Source organism: Sciurus carolinensis, chromosome 1, assembly GCF_902686445.1.
Source record: "Sciurus carolinensis chromosome 1, mSciCar1.2, whole genome shotgun sequence".
NCBI lineage: Eukaryota > Metazoa > Chordata > Mammalia > Rodentia > Sciuridae > Sciurus > Sciurus carolinensis.
In genome coordinates, this window is record NC_062213.1 from 151,434,718 (window position 1) to 151,446,823 (window position 12,106).

The window sequence follows — 12,106 nt, forward strand, 5'->3', positions numbered from 1 at the left end:
ACACACACAACTGATCTCCAAAGACTAAACTTTTTAGAAAAATCATAACAGCACTATCACAAAAAAAAATTTTCTTTTAATTCCTTCATTTAGCTGGTTGCAAGTGTCACATGCCTGTAATCCCAGCAGCTTGGGAGGTTAAGGTAGAAGGATCAAAAGTTCAAAGCCAGTCTCAGCAACTTAGCAAGACCTTAAGCAACTTAGTAAGACCAAGTCTCAAAATAAAAAATAAAAAATAAAAAATGGTCTGGGGATGTGGCTCAGTGATTAAGTGCCTCTGAGTTCAATCCTTGGTATGAAAACGAATTTTTTTCGTTTAATCATAGTTTGTTTTCAAGTCTCCACTTTGACATAGACTCTGGCAAATGGAAGTATTCAATCACTGTGTCTTAAACTACTGAACTTATAGTTTTCTTTTTGAGCAAGTAACATTCAAGTTTTCCTTTTCTCCCTACGAATTTTCCAAACTGTTCAAAATTCTGTTCAATATTATTCCTAAATCTCCCGAACATGATTAATCACTTCCTCTTGAGGACTTTTGTAATCTATCATTCACATTTGCAATGTGGATCCAAATATTAGGTACGGTAATTATTCATTTCACTGTCTTCATCCTCAAATTAAGGCATTCTTATAATGCAGGAATTACTTACTCATACAGTAAACTTCTCGGAGATCCTGGTGATAGTAAGGATTGTACAAATATTTGAGGAAAAGGAGAAAAGGAGGGATGACAGGGACAAGAAACTGGGGCTCAATTATGCTGTTTGTAGTAGGAAGGCTGGGGGAACATCCTATGGCTTCTGCATGGCCCCATTCGACTCCCACTAAGTTTATACAGATAGGGAATTTTGTTTGTTTTACTTTCTGTTTTGTTTCTAGCAACTGGAATAGTGCCTGGTGTATAGTAAGAGTCTAATAAATATTTAAGTGAACCAATGGAAAAAAAAAAAAGGCCTTGGCCCTACACAAGAGACTGATAAGCTGAATTTGCTTTCATAGGTAAAATGCTTACTATATCATCGGTTTTAAGATTTACCTGTTTTATTTCACAAACCATTTCAATAAATTTAGCATGTATATAAGCAGCCATTGTTTAGGTACACACCAGGATGCATTTCTCTCAGAAGGATATACTAAGCCAGGCACAGTGGTGTATGCCTATAAATCCCAGTAACTCATGAGATTGAGGAAGGAGGATCACATGTTCAAATCCAATCTGAGAAAATTAGTGAGACCCTGTCTCAAAATTAAAAAAAGAAAACAGACTGGGGATGTAGCTTAGTGGTAAAGCATCCCTGGGTTCAATCCCCAATACCTAATAAAGAAAGAAAGAAAGAAAGAAAGAAAGAAAGAAAGAAAGAAAGAAAAGAAGGAAAGAGAAGAAAAAGAAAAAGAAGCATTATTTGCTGCCTTTAGAAAAACCTAACCAGTAACTGACAAGGAACTTGGTTTCATTCAAAAACTTCCAATGTAATCAATGCCCTTGGTTGCCCAATCCAAAGGCACAGGGTGTATCTGGGTGTACTAAAAGTGGTGCAAATTAATGAACAGAATTTTTGCTCCTTCCCTCAGGGTAACTAGATACGTTACACAGATCTGATTGAGAAAGTATGTGGCAGGTAGGTTCAGTTGGTTAATTCAATTTACTGAGATGTAAATTACATTCTCTGCCTTATCCTTGGCTCAAACACTGAGTTTAATTTACTCTGACCTAGAGATATTATGTGTGTACTTCTTATGTCAATGAACTTTGGGCAATGAAATGGAAGACTAATGAATCCTATTCATTCCTTCTTCATCTGGCCTAAGAGCCAGTAGCTCAAACAGATACTCAGAGGCAAATTGCCAGATCTACCTTTTGAGAAGATAAATATTCATGATGAAATTTCAAATTTTCATCATGTTGAAGTATTTAGCCTCTGGGCTAAAAAAAAAAAAAAAAACTCAATAGCACAACAGCAAGACCCTGTCTCAAAATTCTAAAAAAATATTTTTAAAGGCCTGGGTTCAGTGATTAAGAACTCTGGGTTAAATCCCTGGTACTCCCCCCAAAAAAATCACCTCATTCTACCTGGGCATGATGGCACACCTATAATTCTAGCTACTGGAGAGGAGGATTGCAAGTTCAAGCCAGCCTGACCAATAGGTTAATGAACCTCTATCTCAAAATAAAAAGGACTAGGGATGTACCTCAGTGGAAGAGTCTCCCCAATACTAGAAAAAAAATTATCTGATCTATGAATCTATACTTATTTTTACTGCCAAGTCTAAATATAAAAGAAGTATGCCTCTAGTTAAATAGAAAATCTGTGCCAAGCCACTTTGTATCCATTAGAAAACTGGGCAAGAAAAGGCAGAAAGTTGGTAGAAAAAGGAAATATAAATGACTCTGAAATATATAGTTGCACTAAATACAAATGAAGACCATAATAATATACATATATTTTTCATTCTTCAAGCAAAGACCAAAAAACTTAGTAACTCACTGTGTTGGCGAGCTTTGAGAAAAAAAACACTTTCATTTCTTGCTGGTGGGAGTACAAATTAACAACATCCAGAGAAGATAATTAAGCAATATCTCTCAAACTTAAAAAACACATAAAGTCTACCTCTAAAAATATATGCTACAAATATTTCTACACTCATACAAAATGTTTGGAAAAGGATATAAATTACAACATTGTAAACAAAGATTAGCAATAACCCAAAAGTTCTCCAACTAGTTAAACAATTATGGTATAACATAAAATTAAATTCTATAAAGTACATGACAATTTGGTATGTAATGAAATCTCCACTTTATACTAAGTGGAAAAAAAAACAGTGCACAGAGATTATGTCATATTAATGTTAGACTATCAGTTCTGTTACATAACAAAACCTTAAATTAACAAGGTAAATATTAATTTATTTTCTTCACATAGCAGTCCAGAAATAAAGTAACATAAAGCTATTATAGGGAATCCAAGTATGAAATACCCAGCCTCTGAGTATCTCTTTGCAATATGGACTAGGAAGGCTCACTCCATTCCAGTCAAAAGGACTGGAAAGAGAAGGCAAAGAAGGAGAGAACATCTGTCTTACTAGGGCAGGAACTAGAGCCTGGAAAAATGGTGTAAGATATAGGCAACCATGTGGTTGTCAAAAATCAGGAATGTAGCTAACACAGAAGAAGGGGAGAAAGAAATTTAAAAGACCACCAGACATCTTTGTTACCTAGGACATTGAGTTATAATTTAGTATTTTGTTTTGCTTTGTTGATACTATGGATTGAACCCAGAGACGCTTAACCATGGAGCCACATCCCCAGCCCTTTTTTAATTTTTTATTTAGAGACAGGGTCTAAGTTGCTTAGGGTCTTGCTAAGTTGCTGAGACTGGCTTTGAACTTGCAATCCTCCTGCCTCAGCCTCCTCATAATTTAGTTTTAAAACATAAAGATTCTCTCTCTCTCTCTCTTTCTCCCTCTCTCTCTCTCTCTCTCACACACACACACACACACACACATTTAATAAGTATGATAGATAACATCATCTCTGGAAGATATACAAGAATCTGTTAATAATAGTCATATTTGGGAAAATGTGTAGCTAGGAAGAATTACTTTCAGCTGCACTTTCATTGTTACCTGATAAATGTTCTACCATGTGCACATATTGCTTACCCAAAATGTAAATTTAATTTAAAAGAAATTTCCTGTCCAAGACAAAAGGAAAATTATGTTTCAAAATATTACTGATAAGTATACTTAAGATGTTTCAACTAACAATGTTAAAAGTGAGGTACAAAAGAGTGTTTCTTTATAAATCTCTAAAAATGTGACAAATTAGTAAAGTCTGTCAACAGAAAATGAAAAATGGAGAGTTTCCAAGAAAGCCTAAGAAGAGATGGCTACCTTCCACATGCAGTTCTGTACACATAAATTCCTATGCTGAGATGATATTTCCTCAAGATCAGCCTGTCAGGATCCAGGCAACTTTTATGTCCCAGTTCACTTTTTATCTTACTCTCATACATACCCTGAGCTCCAGCTATTCCAAGCCACCTCTGAGTAATACACAAATTACAGAACTTAATGAACAAAGCCTCTTCTAGCCAGCTGCCTTTGCACGTTTCCCTGGCTCTGCATACATCACTGGGTTCCCTGGGAAATCTCACCATTCGATCCTCACCTCAGTGAGTCCTCTCTCCTTGGCATCCTTCCTATACTCCTTCCAGCGTACTTCTGACAGACCCTAGAAGTCCTTCTGCTTGGACCTCTTGTGTCACATGGTTACACGTGTTCTGTGAAACAATGTGTTGACAGATAATTATAGACAATGGTCTTGGGGGAGCGTGGAACAAGGTTGCCTTAGGGCCAGTACCAGAGGCCTTTCCACTTACAAGCCATATGACTTGGACAAGTTATCTAACTTCTCAAAGAGTAGGTTTCCTTATTTGTCAAGGAGATTGCCCAGTTCTGTTTTTAAGTGCTTAATTTAGCACTTAAAATCAATGTATACTGGGAATAAATGCTGCCCAAATAAATGTGTTTTTTCTTAATTCTTTTCTGTTGTTGTTCCCCAGTCCCTCACCTTCCTCCCTCAATCTTCCTCAACTCTATGGGTATCTCTTCTTAATAAATTATTTTCTCTTTTTAATATTTTCTTTAGTTGTAAATGGACACAATATCCTTTCTTTATTTTTATGTGGTGCTAAGGATGGACCCAGTGACTCACACATGCGAGGCAAGTGCTCTACCACTGAGCTACAGCCCCAGCCCCAATATATTATTTTCTATTGATATAATTTTAATAATATGAGAACTGATCTAATATAAAATTTAAACTATAACATAGAGTCTTAAGGTTAAAGTGTCCACTATTTTCTCATTTTGTGTATAAACTTTTATCAAATGTGTCCTTTTTTCTTAAGTGATCTGGCAACCCTATCTGAAAATCAAAAATAACTCATACATACTTTAATAACTTTATACCCAAAATGTGTTATTTGTCTTTATTCTTTCTGTGCCTAATACAGGCACAGCACTTCTGAGTATTTTATTACAGGTTTGTTAAATCGACTTAATGATAGCACCAAAGAACTACAGCTAACAAGGAATTTTTAAAATCTCAAACATCTGTATAGGGGCAGGAGGGTCTATTTTCAATTCAAAGTTCAAGCAGAATTTTCCAAAGCAAATTAAAAATATCCCTTCATTAACATAGCACATCAAGGAGACATTTTCATATATTAATTCAAATAAATAGACTGTCGTCTTAGAAGAAAGCATACCCCTTCTAAAAGAGTATTAGTAAGGGTTTGATATTTAGAGATGGCACTTTGAATTACTGCAGAATTAAAGATTGGTGGTAGATAATATTTTGTGGGACATACAGAACTAAACAAAGATAGGACCAAATTGGAAACTATTACTGTTCTACCATAGATATGGGTGTTATCAGAATTAGGAAAAATGGGAGTTATTTCTGAAACCACTAGGAATCTTTTCAAATGACTGGCATCTGTTACATGTAAGTATGTGAGCTAAACATTTCTTGTTACAAAATCTGGGCTTATTTACTCTCAACAGCTCATTGTATTATCTTTATTAGGTCTCTAGTTGCAGACACCAAAATCTTGAAAGCCACCTGCTATATGTCTGCAATCTGGGTACATAGCTTGTTTTGTAGAATTCTCTTGTAATCAAGCCTATTTCTATCTTGAAAGGAAATATGTAACACTAATTCATATTTTTCCAAAGTGTATTCTTTAGAATTAGGAATGGCTGTTTTCTTTTGGTTTTATGATAAAGGAGGTCACAAAAGAAGATAGGGAGTAAGTTCCATGGTTTGAAAAATGCTTACCATAAACTTCTTATGGCAATTGTGTACACTTCCTTATTAAAGATGGAGAATTAGACGCAAATGGTATGGTGTTACTCCATGTACAAACAGAAACAACATGTATCCCCTTTGTTTACAATAAAAAAAATTGTTCTAATTAGTTATACATGACAGTAGAAAGCACTCTGGCTGTACATGGTGCAGTCACAACTGTAGCGTAATCATACATTTGTACAGGGTAATAATATCCATCTCATTCCACTGTCCTTCCCATCCCTACTCCCCCTCTCCTCCTCTCACTCCCATATGCACAATCCATAGTTCCTTCATTATTCCCTAACCCCCATTATGGATAAGCATCTGCTTATCAGTGAAAATATTCCACCTTCGGTTTCTTGCATTTTGCTTATTTCACTTAGCATGATATTCCCCAGCTTCATCTGTTTACCTGCAAATATTATAATTTCATTCTTTTTATTATACTGGAAAATCAGAAAAGAATCATAATATGTGATCCCTTGTGACCAACTTCTTATATTTAGCCTGTTTTTGAGTTTCATTCATGTTATAGCATGAATCAGTACTTCATTTCTTTTTAGAGCTGAATAATACTCCATTGTGTGCATATGCTGTATTTGTCTATCCATTTATCAGCTGATGGATATTTGGATTTTTTCAACTTTTTGATAATTACAAATACTTTTGAAAATATTCATATACACAGTTTTGCATGGACACATCTTTATCAGTTCTTTTGGACATATACGCAAATGTGGGATTTCTGGATCATGAGAGCTGGGTCAGTTACTACACCATTTTGCATTCCTAACAGCAAAGTGTGAGCACTTTAATTTCTCTACAATTTTTGGCAATTATTATTATTTTTCTTTTTCTTTTTCTTTTTTTTTTTTTTTTTTTTTTTTTTTTTTTTTGCAGTGCTGGGGATTGAATCCAGGGCCTTGTGCTTACAAGGCAAGCACTCTACCAACTGAGCTATCTCCCCAGCCCTATTTTTCATTTTTTAGTATAGCAATTCTAAAGGAAGGTGTGTCATCTAGTGAAGTGGTATCTTTCTGTAGTTTTAATTTGCATTTCCCTAATGATTAGTGAGCATCTTTTCATGTGCTTATTGATCATTTGTATCTCTCCTTTAGAGAAAAGTCTATTAAAATTCTTTGCCCAAGTTTAAAAAAAAAATGGAGAATTAGTAAAGAAACCATAGTTTAACATAGTTTATCAAATGAACTTCATCCAGAAAAACTTTTTTTCACATAATATTAAATAACACACCCAAAGACCTAATATTTCACAAAATAAGTTTTGGAAAAGAGTGCACTACTTTGTGATAATTAGAAATGTGGAGGAAGGTGCCCAGAATACAAACAGATCTCAGTAATCAGGAACTATTTTCTCCCACCCCAATTGATAATAGAGACTGATAACTTATAAGCCAATATCCAGGAATTTGAGTTCAACTAGAAATACCTTGGCTAAAATATCTTTTTGAGAAGTTCATCTTCAAGAGTTTGAGCAGGAAGAAACATTGCCAGAATCTATTATTAAACAAATTAGAGAAGTAGGGAAAAATGTCATGGTTCATAGGAAGAGAATAAGTTATGAGACATTCAATGTGGTTTTAGAAAGCACAGTCTCAGTACAAAAAGAAAAAAATTTTAAAAAGAAAATAAGTTCATGCATCAGTAGGAAGATTTCTGAGATTAGAAAAGGTATAAAAGAATGCTGTTTAATATTTCTATTTAGCAAATATAGATAAAAGGACTCTATGTTCCAATTTGCACCTATTGTCTCTGCATAGCTACCAATAGCATTCATTTTGCTTTCAAAACTGTCTTGATTTGGATGATAAGTTATATTGGGACATACACTATATATTGAGCACCAAGCATGTGCCAGGAATACTAATCAACAACAGAAAATTAGAAAAATAAGGCAAGTACCTTGTCATCAAAAAGAAAAGTATACTGTCTCATTATAGAAGCAAGAATAATATGACTTTTTAATGTACAAATTACAGCAGTACTCTGTGATTCAAGGACTTTAGAATCCTTATTATACCATGATTTGATCACCTTAGTAAATGTTGTATATTTAAGTTCAGCTCTAGAGTGAGAGACATCTGCAGAAAAGAGCTTAAAACAGCAACACCCACTGTTCCCCTTTTCCCTTCTTGTCTTCACTCTCCTTCTTTTCCCATGTGTTTCTTAACCTTGGACATTTTGGTTAGTGTTCATTAAAATGTATTTTTAAATGTTGATGGAAAACCAGAGAAAAGCAAAAACAGGAGGAGATTGAGAAGGGGACAAATATGGAAGAGGGAAGGAAATAGCAATAGTTTATCAGGGAGGGATAGTACAACATTTTGAGGGAATGACAGAAGAAATTATGTCAATCTCAACATTTTAAAAATAAAATAATTACCTAAGGAACAATTCTAAAAGAAAAAAAAAGGGAATATTTTTAGCTTAAAAAATAATTCTATAATAATAAATATTTGACTATAAAATATTTTTTTAAAAAATAATAGGTCTGAAAATCTGAACAATAAAATGCTTTCTAGTTTAAGGACAATATCTGGTCTAACAAATAAATGGCAGAAGAAAGTAGGAAGGAGAGATGACAGAATGAACTAGAGGAATTGAGGAAAGTAGATAGAAAAATCTTTAAACTGGTACCCAAAACCCAAACTTAAATCACTGTATCAGTGACTGGACCCGAGTACATTATAGACATGACTGATTCCAAGCCTGTGACCTTCAGATTGCAGCATGGTAGTTAAAACTACATTCCTTAATGGAGGTGTCATTTTTTAAACCAATTTCCTCAGATCAGAAAATCAGGCATTGTTTTCACATAAAATGTACTCCAAATGTAAACCAGGACTTTCTTCCACCTCTTTCAGACTTTCATTTATATCCCCCAAGAACCTTTTAACTTCCAAGAGAAGAGTCAAGTTCAGGCATACAAAAAAACCAAAATTGTAAGACTCCTTTATTTGCAGACTCTTTCCAAATATAGGGGAGTATCTGCCCCCTGCTTTCTATTCCTTCTTATTGTTTTTCAGCAATCACATGCTGCATGTTAGTATCCTAAATTCAATTTACTGCCCAGTGTTCTCAGGGGATAAAACTATACTGGTTTTCTAAAAATTAGTTCATTTTTGCAGGTCTTCTGTCTGAATGAAGATGCAAAAGAGCAGTTAGATGTGGATAAAAGCAGATGTTTATAAATTCCATGAAATCTGGCAGCCTAGGAAGCAGATGTGTGTTGAGCACAGTACGGAATCTCACAATCTGTTTCCACAGAGAATAGAGACCAATGATCAGAGGCAAACATCACCTCTGTGGGCACAGACATCATGAAGAAAAGAATCCTCTCATATGGGTGCTTCATGATGCTTTGCGTTGATTTCACTCCACAGCTTCAAAGCTCTTCTCTATTAAAAGTAATTCTCTCCAGTTTTCACAGTATCACACACAAACTCTTCACAGATCTTACAATTCCCTTCAGTCCTCCAGTCGGCTGGGTTTGGACCAAAGAGAAAAGTTCATTTCTAGTACCAGAAACAACTTTCTGATTCAGCCTATGAGGCAGGAAGGGAAATATTTTCAATTAAAGGCTTTCCAAAAAGCAATGTCTTTAGTGTTGGCACATTACACACAGTGATCTAAGAACCCAAGAAAGTAATCTGATTCTCAGATCACCAAAATAGGGCTCTTATAAGGGTAACCCAAAGGAGCAAGTCAATCCTGATGTTATATCAGATAGCATAAATAAACTCATAAAATACTGATCTGTGCAAACTCAATTCTGTCCTACAACAGTACTATTGTGTAACAAACCACTTGGTTCTCATGTAATTAATTTCTGGCTGTGAAACAAAATATAAGCCACATTTTATTTCAGGCAATAGTACATTTTTCTTCAGTGTGAAGTGTCTGAAAAGAACAAATGTTAAAATATGAATTTCAAGAATCCCTTTTAGTTATAATATGCCATCTGTTATGTAAGGATCTTGATCATAAAGTGCATCCTGTTAAAAGCAAATGAAAAAATAAGAAGGCACAATGTGACATTCCTTGCAGTGGCAGCAGACATTCATGTCATAAACAGCAGATGATCTCTTCCCCAAGTCTAATCGACGAAAGAAGAATCTGTCTTCTGAGGGAGGAAAGCTCATCTTCAACAACAGAAACATGAACAAACAGCATAGGTGCCCAAACTCACTAGCTCATAAATTCACTATTTTATTTCTTATAAATCTCTTCTGTTTTACCCACTGCATTTGACACACATTTCACCTGTTTGACTTTTTTCTTGTGGATGTGGTCTCAGCATTCATCATAACATTTTAGATAATGTTGGTGAACAAAGTAGAGTTTATCAAACAGCAAAATTCGTATGTTTCTATAGAGCTTAGAAGAGCACGGGTTGAAAAACATCAGGCAAGAAACTGTCGAAAGAACCAGAAGGAAGAGAAGTCAACAACACAACCAAAGCACTGAAATATACTGGATGAGTTTTCCTCAGGAAGAAGAAATAAAACCTGAAAGCTGCTGGTCCTTTTCTGAAAGTAACCAGGGCATCATTTGAAAGCAGAAGTGATGAAGTTACCAATCATCTGTGTTTTGTTAGCTTAAATGTTTATTTAAGTTATGTCTTTTTAAAGTAATACAAAATGGATTTACATTTGTTTGAAGTTTATATAAAACAAGGTATACTTAGGGGTCTTTTTTCATAAGTATTTTTTTCTACTGATGAAATGAATGTAGGAAGACTTGTACTTGAGTTATTCTGATGATTCCCAATACAAATATTTTCACTAACAAAATTTAAATTACATATTTATCATATACTAATTTCCTGTTAGTGACTTAACTTCTGTCTCTGTTGGAAGGGTGTATTCATTGCTGCTCTTCAGTGTATCTTAAGAAATTCTACCTTGGCAGAGACAGTTCCTAAAAGGTTCAAGAGGAAAGTATGCATGGTGCAGGGGACACCCTAGACAACATCCTTCACTACTGTCAAAAGTACCCAGTGATCAACCTCCTTCCTACATCTGTATCCTCTGCATTGTGACTTTCAACTCTGGAGAACAGATTAGATATGCTTAAAGATTTACAATAAGTAAATTAGTAAGATGGATACAATAAGACTTTTGGAAAACATAGAACTAGGGAAACACATTATTACAATTCCCTCAAGGAAACTGTTATAGGCTATTACCCGAAATTTGGTGAGGGATAACCCATCTAAAACATAATCATCTTGATTCTGCAATTTGGAGAAGAGACCAGACAGGTTGTAAATCCCTCCAGAAGAACCTGAAGATCTAGCACTGAACCAGTCACCCCACATTAGCAAGAACCCCCATTCCTACCCTCTCCCAGCTTTATCTAGACTCCCAGAATTCTTCCAGAGAGAGGGAGAGCTTCAAGTGTATAGAAACATGGAGGGCTGCTTTCTATCATGACCCACCCGTCTGCTCAGAGAACATTTTCCTGTAGGCTTGGACTAATGTAAAAATTGTTTCCAAGCATAGAAAGCAAGCCAATGCCTCTCCAAATTTCCAGTAAATTTGTTCAATATGAGTTCTCATAAAATAATAAAATGTTAAAACTAGGAAGTACCTTTATGGTTTAGATATTATGTGTCCCCCAAAATCTCATCTGTAAAACAATGCAGAGGTGAAATGATTAGACTAGAAGAGTCTTAACCTAATCAGTGAATTAATTCAGGGATATAGATTAACTGAGTGGAACCGTAGGTAGGTTGTGGCTGGAGGAGATAGTCACTGGGCGTGTGCCTTGGTGGTTTGTATTTTGTTCTGGTAGTGCTCCCTCTCTGCGTCCTGATTGTCATGTCCTGAGCTGCTTTCCTCCATCATACCCTTTCTTTATGATGTTCTGCCTCAGCATGGGCCTAGAGCAATGGAGTTGGCCATATGTGGACTGAACCTCTGAAACCATGAGCCCCAAATAAACTTTTCTTCCTCTAAAATTGTTGTCAGATCTTTTAGTCACAGTGAAGATAAAATTGACAAAAACAGGTACAATAAGACTGAATAATGCCCCCACCTAAATACATCCACAGCCCAATCCTCAGAACCTACGAATATATTATCTTACATGGCAAAAGGCACCTTGCAGATGTGATTAAGGTAAAGGATCTTGAGACTGAAGGTCATTTTTGATAATTCAAGAAGGTTCAATCCAAGTGGACACATGAGTCCTTAAAATTGGAGAATGTTTCCCAGTTGGG